This window comes from Taudactylus pleione, unplaced genomic scaffold (genome assembly GCF_031769625.1).
Source record: "Taudactylus pleione unplaced genomic scaffold, aTauple2 ptg000507l, whole genome shotgun sequence".
NCBI classification, from domain to species: domain Eukaryota; kingdom Metazoa; phylum Chordata; class Amphibia; order Anura; family Myobatrachidae; genus Taudactylus; species Taudactylus pleione.
Genome location: NW_028284909.1, coordinates 1,994,677 through 2,004,413, shown reverse-complemented (window position 1 = coordinate 2,004,413; position 9,737 = coordinate 1,994,677). Strand labels below are relative to the sequence as shown.

Genomic DNA, 9,737 nt, shown 5'->3' with positions numbered 1-9,737 from the left:
GTCCTTGAGCCATGGTATCCTGCTTCTGTCACCATGTAGACGTGTTGTATATCAGATAAGACTCATGGACTCAGGAGTGCAGCATAACATGTTTACTTACAACAACATCAGTAACTGAACTGAGAACAAACAGGAACTTCCTCCCAGCATGCATAGCCCCATGGAAAGTCTCATCCTCCTGGGTCCTAGCAGAATACATATCTACAAGGGGGGACACAATAACACAGATGGGGACGAGGGGGGACACAATAACACAGATGAGGAAGGGGGGGTAGCACAATAACACAGATGAAAAGAAGGGGGGGACAGTGACACTAACACAGATGAGGAAGAGGGGGTAGCACAATAACACAGATTGAAAGAAGGGGGGAGGCACAGTAACACAGATGAGGAGGGGGAAGCACAATCACACAGGTGGGAAGAAATGGGGACAAAGGGGAGGAGGGGGGAGCAGAATAACACAGGCAGTGAAGTATACCAGAGCAGGGACTGTAAGGCTGCCCCCAGTGTACCCTTCATAGAGTGTAATTATTCTGAAAATATGAAGGGGGGGGTTGCCAGACTCTTGCTTTGCCAGGGGCGCTCGGACCCCTAGATACACCCCTGGCGGTATGTAAGTATCCTAACCTCTCCCTTCCTGTTTGGATATACAATAGCATTGGTAGTGATATATAGACACTGTAGCTATAGAACAGTCTAAATGTATCCAAACAGTCCACTGGGTGAGTGTTAATATTAAGGGTCCCAGTTATCAACGAAGCATCGCTAAAGGGGTTATACCACCTTTCTTGATTTAACAAACAGAGGTCATCTAAGATCACCGCTGTTTGTCACAGTATAAGATGGCGAGAGTGATGCGGACCCTATTGCCGGCAATGGAGACCCGGCGGTGCCTTTCTGGCTTCAGCGAAGCCTTCCAGGCACTGTTGGGTCCCCGTGTCATGCACATGCGCAGACGGACCACCGTGCATGCACAATTCACAAGGCTCCCATCACGGGTAGCGTTAAGCTGCCAGCAGCCCAGCCGAGGACCTCGCCAAGGAGGAGGACTTCGCTGGACCCCTGCCAGAGGGGTAAGGATTGGTAAATACCAGTGGATTTTTCATTTGTATCACAGTGATACTAAATGAAAAATTGCACTGGTGTTACTAGCAGGCTCTCAACAAGACCCCAGCCCGCATTGTGAGGACTGCTGGCTCACAGTCTGTTTAAAAAGCAGGAGCACCACAGTTAATGGGAAGGCTGCATGTGTAGCGGTCGGGACACTATACCTTCTCCTACCAGGTGCTTCTTTGTCACAGGAGCCGCATCCACACATGCTCTATGGCACAGGTTCTCAAACTCGGTCCTCGGGACCCCACACAGTGCATGTTTTCCAGGTCTCTTCACAGAATCAAAAGAGAAATAATTATAACCATATGTGGATCTTTTAAAATATGTGATAATAAAATCAGTGAATAATGAATAAACCTGTGCACCTACTGGGTGACCTGGAAAACGTGACCTATGTGGGGTCCTGAGGACCAAGTTTGAGAACCACTGCTCTATGGAATAGCCTGTCATACTGGTAGCCCAATCTATCAGTGAATTCATATTTTACACTGGACTTCAGTTCGGCTTTTTCCTCTCCAGCAGCTAATATGGGAAGCATGCGGCAAGAGACATACAAAGTATCCCTTGTAAGCACTTAATATTAACATTCACCCTGTGCACTGTGTGGATACATTTAGACTGTCCTATAGCTACAGTGTCTATATTTCACTACCAATGCTATTGTATATCCAAACAGTGGAATTATGTTGGATTGTATAAAATCTGTATGGACTACATACTATGGTGTTTACATTTATAAACCGTATTTTTGTATACTACTTTGTAAATTGAGTGCAGTATTATGCAGCATAGGTACCATTATGTTTGATTTTTAATTGATATTAAATAAAACTTTTTTGACTCATCAACTGCTTCAGACTAAGCGCTCCAATGTGTTTGTCCTCTGTATTTTTTCAGTGGGTAGCAGAACCCACTGTGACACAGAAAGGTTTAGGGGTTAATTCATAGAGTACATTGTATTTGAATTTTGGATACTCCAATTGAATAGACCCCAGTGTCCTTTCCTGCATTAGATGTTTGTTAGTATCTTTGCATAGTCTCACCCTGACACCTGCTGTTCTCTTCCTATATTGCAGTCTGTTCAGAAAAGCAAGCATGGGAATACAGAGAAACGGACACTTGGGGCCAAATGTAATAAGGTGAGAGGTTAGAGAATGTCAGAGTTTAGCAGTAATCTCTAACATTGGTTGAGTTTTATCTTCAAAATGGGAAAACATCTCGATGAGATTTTAAATTGTGAGTTTTTTCAGTCTGAAAAACATGCGAGTTTGCTCTATTGCTTTGTTCTCGGACTCTATTAGATTGGCAGAGTTTAAAAAGTGTGAGAAAACTCTCATATTTTCTAAACTCTCACCCTATTACATTTGGCCCTAGGTGGTATATTTACTAAAGTGCAGGTTTATAGAAGTGGAGGTGTTGCCCATAGCAACCGATAAGATTCTACTTATTTATTTAACATCTTCTAGAAGATAAAAGCTAGAATCTGATTAGTTGCTATGGGCAACATCTCCACTTCTATAAACCGACACATTAGTAAATATACCCCTTACAGACTTATTACAGTCAGATACATATTACCTTTAGTCACCCGAGTGTAGCAATTTTAAGAAGGGATTCCATATCATCCATTTCAGAGACCCATTCTATTACCCACTATTGCGTGTGATAATGCTTCACATTAGACCACAGGTTCTCAAACTCGGTCCTCAGGACCCCACACAGTGCATGTTTTCCAGGTCTCCTCACAATCACAATTGAAATAGTTAGCTGCACCTGTGGATCTATCAAAATGTGTCAGTGAGTGATGAATACACCTGTGCAGCTGCTGGGTGACCTGGAAAATATGACCTGTGTGGGGTCCTGAGGACCGAGTTTGAGAACCACTGCATTAGACAAACAGAGTTATTGCATGAGAACGGAGTGGGTTAAACTTCGAGTCCTCGGGCTGGCTTAGGTAACACCATGTGACTTAGTTTGCCCTATTAGGATAGGTGTGTGTGTTTTAACTTGGAATGTGAGGCTGTGTGGGCTGAGACAAAGCCTCTTTTGTTCCTGTCTTCACAGAAAGAAGTGCTGTATCAGTTGGTGCTATACATTGAGTCTTATTGCCTTCTTCCTCCCTGCATTCCTTTTCACTAGCTTTCTTTTATCTCTATCCTCCCTCACTGCTTCTTTTCCTCCATTTTCATACATTCCTTTCCTTTCCTGTGACCTACCTTTCCCTGCATAGTGCTGCCTTTCCCTGGCATCATGTCCCGCCCGTGCCGCTCTCAGAATCCTCCCCCGCCATTATCTTGATGGGGCCGGGTCCCTTGTCAGGCCTACCGCTGCCTCATCGGGTGCCTCACCAGGTGGGCGTGGAGCGCGGGCGCGCTTGCCTCCCGCGACGCCTGACGCCATGAGGTCACGTGGTGTGGCTACTCCTGGGGCCGTGGCTGCTAGTTCTCGGCGGTGGGCGGGTCAGCGCCCTCTGGCTGCTGTGCCTGCCTGTCCATATGTCCCGGCTCACGGCAGTGCTGCGAGCTGCCGACGCGCTCAGGCGCGTGTCCCCACTGGGATCCCGGCTGGGACACCCATTGGCAGTGTAGGGGTGGCCGTGGGGTTGAAACCAGCCTGGTCTCGAGCCCCGGCTCGGGCCTCCAGGGCCAGCATAAGGCACACAGGTGCTAAGGCCCGAAATGAAGATAGCAGTTCTGCTCAGCTCCCCGAGCCTGCTTGGGGGGGCGGGGCTTAGCCGCCATTTTAGTAGTCAAGATCAGAGCTTGCTGCAGGTGGGCTCTGCCAGCAGCTCTGTTGTAATGAATAATCCGGCTCAAGGGGCTTCTCAGAGTGCAGGGCCACAGTCACAGGGGGCTACTGTCGGTGTGGGGCCTCCCAGCTTAACTGCCGTTACTATGCCCACAGGCTCCAGGGATGCTGCAGGGGTTATAAACATTATGTCTTACATTGCCACTTTATTTGCCCCTTTTATAGTGGCTTTCTTACAACTACCTGGGCCCGGGTCTTCAGATGGTGCGCCCCCCGCCATTACCAGTGACCATGCCCAAACAATTTTTGTCAGTGGTGCGCGCATTCGGGTCCTTAGTAGCGCAAGGTACCCCAGGTTTGGTCCCTTCCCAAGTATCAGCCATTTCAGCTACACTTTCTTCCGCACCTTTGACTGCATCGGCGGCTACGACGGCAGATGCTGTTACCTTCTTTTTCATATGGCGATGCCAGCGACAGTCACGAGGAGGCAGCTGTGGATGGGGAAGCGACTTTGTTTGATTCTGTGTGTGGCGAGCAGTCGAGTACATCAGGTGGGTCTTCTTGCCTGGATGATGACACTAGCAGCTGTTGTTCTTCGTCATCGCTGGTGTCAGACGCCAGCAGCTCTGCCAGGACGTGCAAGCGAGCTGCTAAATATGCTAAAGGCGAGGCCGACCGGCATGTTGAGTCTTCTAAGCACTTGCGCTCACGCGATGCCTCTCACAAACGTTCTAAACGGTCACTAGGGGTTCACTGTGATAATACGGCAGTCTTCCGCAGCTTGAGTCCATGCTGTAAGCGCAAGATTATTAAGGGTTTATATGTGGACATTTTTGTGCTCACGGACAAAACAAAAAAGGACTTTAAGGTGGCCAAGAGTAAGGGAGAAGCTGGCCTGGACGCTTTCAAGTCCTTTAGTAATTGGATTGCGGGTTTCTGCATGTTTGCATCATGCTATTTGGTAACTCGTCCTCAGGAGCATTTAAATGTTATCAGGTACCTGCACCTTATTAATAGCATACAGCGCAGTTCCCGGAGGTTTGCATGGCGGGCTTACGATGAAGAATTTAGTCGGAAGCAGGATGGGAGGCCGTTATTGAGTTTGGAGGTAAGGACGTGGAGGTGTGGCTAGAAGTTACACAGCCTCAGCGTCTCCCAGTTGACGCTCCTTCTGTTTGTCGGCTGCCAGGCCCGGGCTGTCTTTCAGCTCAGGCTCAGAATAAAGGCAAATGTTTTGCTTTTAACAATGCCACTTGTACACAAGAGCAGCGGTGTAGTTTTCGACACCTCTGTTTGCATTGCGGCGGAGCCCATCCCGTTTCCAATTGTTCCCGTCCGGCTGGACAGCAGGGAATACCGATGCTAAGTAAGGCATCGTCCCCAGTGTGTTTGGATGCTATGGCCAAATGGTTGGGCTGGTATCCAAACCTTGAGGATGCACATTTTTTGTATTCAGGTTTCGCTGTTGGCTTTCGGTTGCCGGTTAGGGGTGAGGTTAGTGTCGGTTCCCCAAGGAATCTGCGGTCAGCGCGAGAATTGCCTGCTGTACTTCATGCTAAAATCCAAAAGGAAGTAAGCCTCGGGTCGAATGGTGGGCCCATTTGAATGACCTCCACTGGAGAATTTGATTCTTTTTCCCATGGGAGTGGTTCCCAAAAAGTCTCCTGGTAAATTTAGGCTCATTCAGCATGTATCTTACTCATCAGGGTCCTCGGTGAATGACAATATACCTCCAAAATTTTGTTCGGTAGTGTATCAGTCTTTTGACGAGGCCTTGGAGTTGGTTAGATCATATGACCCCGGTGCTCTCATGGCTAAGATGGATGTGGAATCAGCATTTCGTTTACTGCCCCTGCATCCTGAGTCCTTCAGGTACATGGGTTTTCGCATGGGGACTGGGTATTTTATAGACAAGTGCTTGCCTATGGGATGCTCTGTTTCTTGGGAATCGGTATGAAGTACCGGCTGATGCATGGCCAGCAGTTCGATTCCCGGCAGCGTCAGTCCGACAGATGCAGAGATCCCGGCAGCGACAGGCCGACAGCGCTGGAAATCCCGATCGTCCCTAGGTAAGTACAAACTAACCTAACCCCGGTGCCTAAACCTAACCTCCCCCCCTGTGCCTAACCCTAAACCTAATCCCCCTTCCCCGCTGCCTAAACCTAAGTCCCCCGGTGGGGTGCCTAACCCTAACCTCCTCCCGGGGGTGCCCAACCCTAATCCCCCTTCCCCTAGCCTAACCCTAACCCTCCCGGGGGGGGTGCCTAACCCTAATTCCCCCCCTGGGTGCCCTAAACCTAACCCTCCCCCCGCGGCTGTCCGCTCGCAGCGCCCGGCATCCCTTCGATCGGGATGCCGGACACTGGTCTCCCGGCATCGGAAAAATGACAGGCGTCTAGATTTAGACGCCTGTCATTTAACCCTCGCCGGGATAAAGCAAATGGGAAGCCGGCTGTCAGGCTTACGTCAGCCGGTTTCCCGATTGAATACCGTTTCTTGTGCCTTTTTAAAAAAATGTAGCACCTTTCTTCATTGGTGCGTGGAGACTTCTTGTGGGGGTCACGGGATAGCTCACTATCTTGACAATTTCCTGTGTGTGGGCCATGCCGATTTGGAGCCTTGTGCGCTTTCCTTTTGTTTTCATTGCAAGCTTTGTTTTTCCATTTTGGGGTGCCAGTTGCCGATGGGAAGACGGAGGGTCCTCTCACTTGCTTATCATTTTTGAGTATCAAGATCGATACCCTGGCAGAGGTTTGCAGGCTTCCTCAGGACAAGGTGGCGAAGTTGCGCGACGCTATTGCTGCATGTTTGGCTGCTCGTAGCATTGCTTTGGGACAAACACAATCGCTGTTATGTCTGTTGAACTTTGCCTGTAGGGTTATCCTGATGGGTAGGGTTTATTGCCGGAAGCTGGAATGGTCCACGGCTGGGGCGTCCAGACCGCACCATTTGGTTCGTTTGTCATCTGAGATCAAGAGGGATTTGTCTGTTTGGGCATCTTTTCTCGAGAAATTTATTGGTGTGCTGATTTGGATGGCCCCAGCTGTCGACAGTTTTCAGTTGCAGCTTTCCACCGATGCGGCAGGTTCTGCTGGTTTTGGTTGCTACCTTGCTGGCTCCTGGTGTGCGGCACCTTGGCCTGAGGAATGGGTATGTTTGGGTCTCACAAAGGATCTTTTGCTTCTCGAACTCTTTCCAATCATGGTTGCATTGGAAGTGTGGGGCGAGCGTTTGGGGAATCGCAGTATAGTGCTCAGGTGTGACAACCGTGGCATTGTGCATGTGATTAACCATGAGCGTGCTAAATCAGTGCTATTGTTGCGAGTTTTGCCGCAGTTTGTCTTAACTTGCTTGCGCTGCAACATTTCATTTAGGGCGCGGTATATTCCCGGGGCAGAAAGAGACATAGCTGATGCGTTGTCTCAGTTTCAGTGGCCTAGGTTTCGATATTTGGCCCCTGAGGCTGATGCTATGGGTGTGCTTTGCCCCTCTTATGCTTGGCAGGTCATCAAGCCGGCATGGAGGGCTTAGCAGAGAGGTCTCTCGTCCCGGGTACACTGAGAGTTTACCGCCATGCTTGGGAAGAGTGGGAAGAGTATTCCCAAAGCCACAGACATGGAGGTAAGAGCAGGCATCAGTTGATGCTTTCTTTTATTTGGCATCTCTATGTCTATGGCAGATCCAGAACAGTGGTATCTCATTATTTAGCTGGTATTTCATTTTTCTGTAAATTAAAAAGCCTTCCAGACTTTACCAAGAGCTTTCTGATTCAGAAGGCCTTGAAAGGTTGGGCTCGTTCGGTTCCGGTAGCGCCCGACACAAGATGCCCTATCGATGTTTCCCTCCTCCTTTACTCTTCGCGGCCATAGCGGACATTGCGGATTCGGTTTTTTAAACTATTTTGTTTAAATTAACTTTCTCTATGGCCTTTCATGGAGCTTTTCGGATTTCGGAGTTGGTGGCAGCCTCGGTTGATGCTGCTGTGCTCCGGACGGATGTGGGGGAGAGGTCGTTGCTTTGTAGGATTAGGTGCTCCAAAACTGATCAGCTGAGTAGGGGCCATTGGATTTCGCTAGTGCCTCCGAGGACCTGCGAATATATCCTATTGCACTGGCCACACAATATCTTAAAGTAAGGCCTGCTGCTGCGGGTCCTGGCTTATGCATGCGAATAGCTCTCCTTTGACAAAGTATCGGTTTGGATGGGTTTTGGAGCGCTGTGTCTCTTGTGTCGGCCTCTCTCCTCGGGATTTTGGTACGCATTCTTTTCGTATCGGGGCAGCAACTTCTGCCGCTTCGGCAGGATTTTCTATGTCTGAAATTAAGGCTTTAGGCCGTTGGAAATCTTCCAGTTATAAGGAAATCCTCCAGTTATAAGCGCTACATTCGGCCCCTGCATTGATTGCATTTGCATTTTATAATTAGTTTCTTATATTTATTTGTTTGTTTACCTTCAATGTAGGTTCTTGTTTGTCTTGTTTGTCCTTGTCTACCCGACTCGGGGATTAGCTACTTGTCAATGTGGCAGCGGAAGTCTGGAGGCATTTGGCCTTTTATTTTGCCTGAACTGACGGACCTAATTCGGCTTATTGGCATCACTAATTACAATTCATACGTCCCTCAGCAGGTTTTTCGTTTTTCCTTCGTTTTTCCTTCGGGAACGCCTCCGTTTGGCAAGCCACCCCCCCACCCGTCAACATCGACAGCCGCCCCGTTTGTAGCAAGCCCAGAGCGAGTGAATTTCTCACTCGCTCCATGGCTCGCGCACACGCAGTGCGCACACTGCGCATTCACACTGCCCGGCCATTGACCCGCTTGCGAGCATGTCTGAATCAGGCCCTGTGTGCGGTGGATTGGTGTGAGAGGGATGTTGTGGCAGGCTTTGTGTCCTAAACTTTTAGACTCTGCAAAAACGTTTTGGGACTCCCGAGGTTTTGCTGATTCATTTAGGTGGAAACGATCTTGGTAAAACGACTGGGTTGGAGTTGAGGAGATCCATGGCTGACGATATTGCTAGGATTTCATCAGCACGGCCTTCTTGCAAGATTGTATGGTCAGGTATTGTGCCTCGGCTGGTCTGGCATGGTGTGCAGAATGGTAGGGCGATTAATGAAGCCAGAAAGAAGGTGAATGCTGCAGTCGCAAAGCATGTGTTAGCCTCTGGTGGTGGTGTCGTTGTGCATGACAGGATACGTTTCCGGCATGCATATCTGTATAGGAGAGATGGCGTTCATTTGACTGAGGAGGGGGTTTCGATTTTTGTTGAGGATATGTTCCAGGTTATTTCTTCAGTGTTTTAGTTGTGGTATGGTGGCGGTGCGTTGGTTCTGTAACCAGACCTTCGCGTTGGTGGGAAAGAACGGCAGGTCGCCGCTTAGGGTGCAAATCTCTTTCAGTTTGTAGTATTATAGTCTTTGGGTGCGCTCACGCTCTTTGGCTTGTTAAATTCGCTGGATTACCCTTCCAGGTGGGTAGTCACGTTAAGAGGGTTGAGTAATACCTTTTTGTTGACAGTTGTTTAGTTACCGGTTGCTCTGCACCTTAGGCGGTGTCCGCTTGGTATGCATGTCTGTGTGCTGCATGGCTGGAGTAAGCTGTATGTTACCGTCCTTTCTTTGCCACCATATCTTCAATCAGATTAGATTAATTTAATACTCACTAGATAATTTTAATAAATTGCTAACTAATTATTCTGCCAAATCTCATGTCTCTGAGTCTTTATTTCATATAATTTATTAAGAAGGTGTTTTATCGCATGGTGTTACACAGGGCACCCCTCTGACAATTGAAAGTTTATTCTAATTCCTAAAGTTTTTTGCACAGAAAAGATATTTCACACCTTTGTTATTTTATTATTTCCTCATTGAAAGTATATGG

The 9,737-nt window shown here is 48.4% G+C and overlaps 1 pseudogene; it reads left to right on the top strand.

Moving 5' to 3' along the window:
• The first annotated feature begins 5,220 nt into the window (after positions 1 to 5,220).
• LOC148501675 (uncharacterized) lies at positions 5,221 to 8,237 on the top strand (annotated as a pseudogene).
• Positions 8,238 to 9,737: the final 1,500 nt, after the last annotated feature.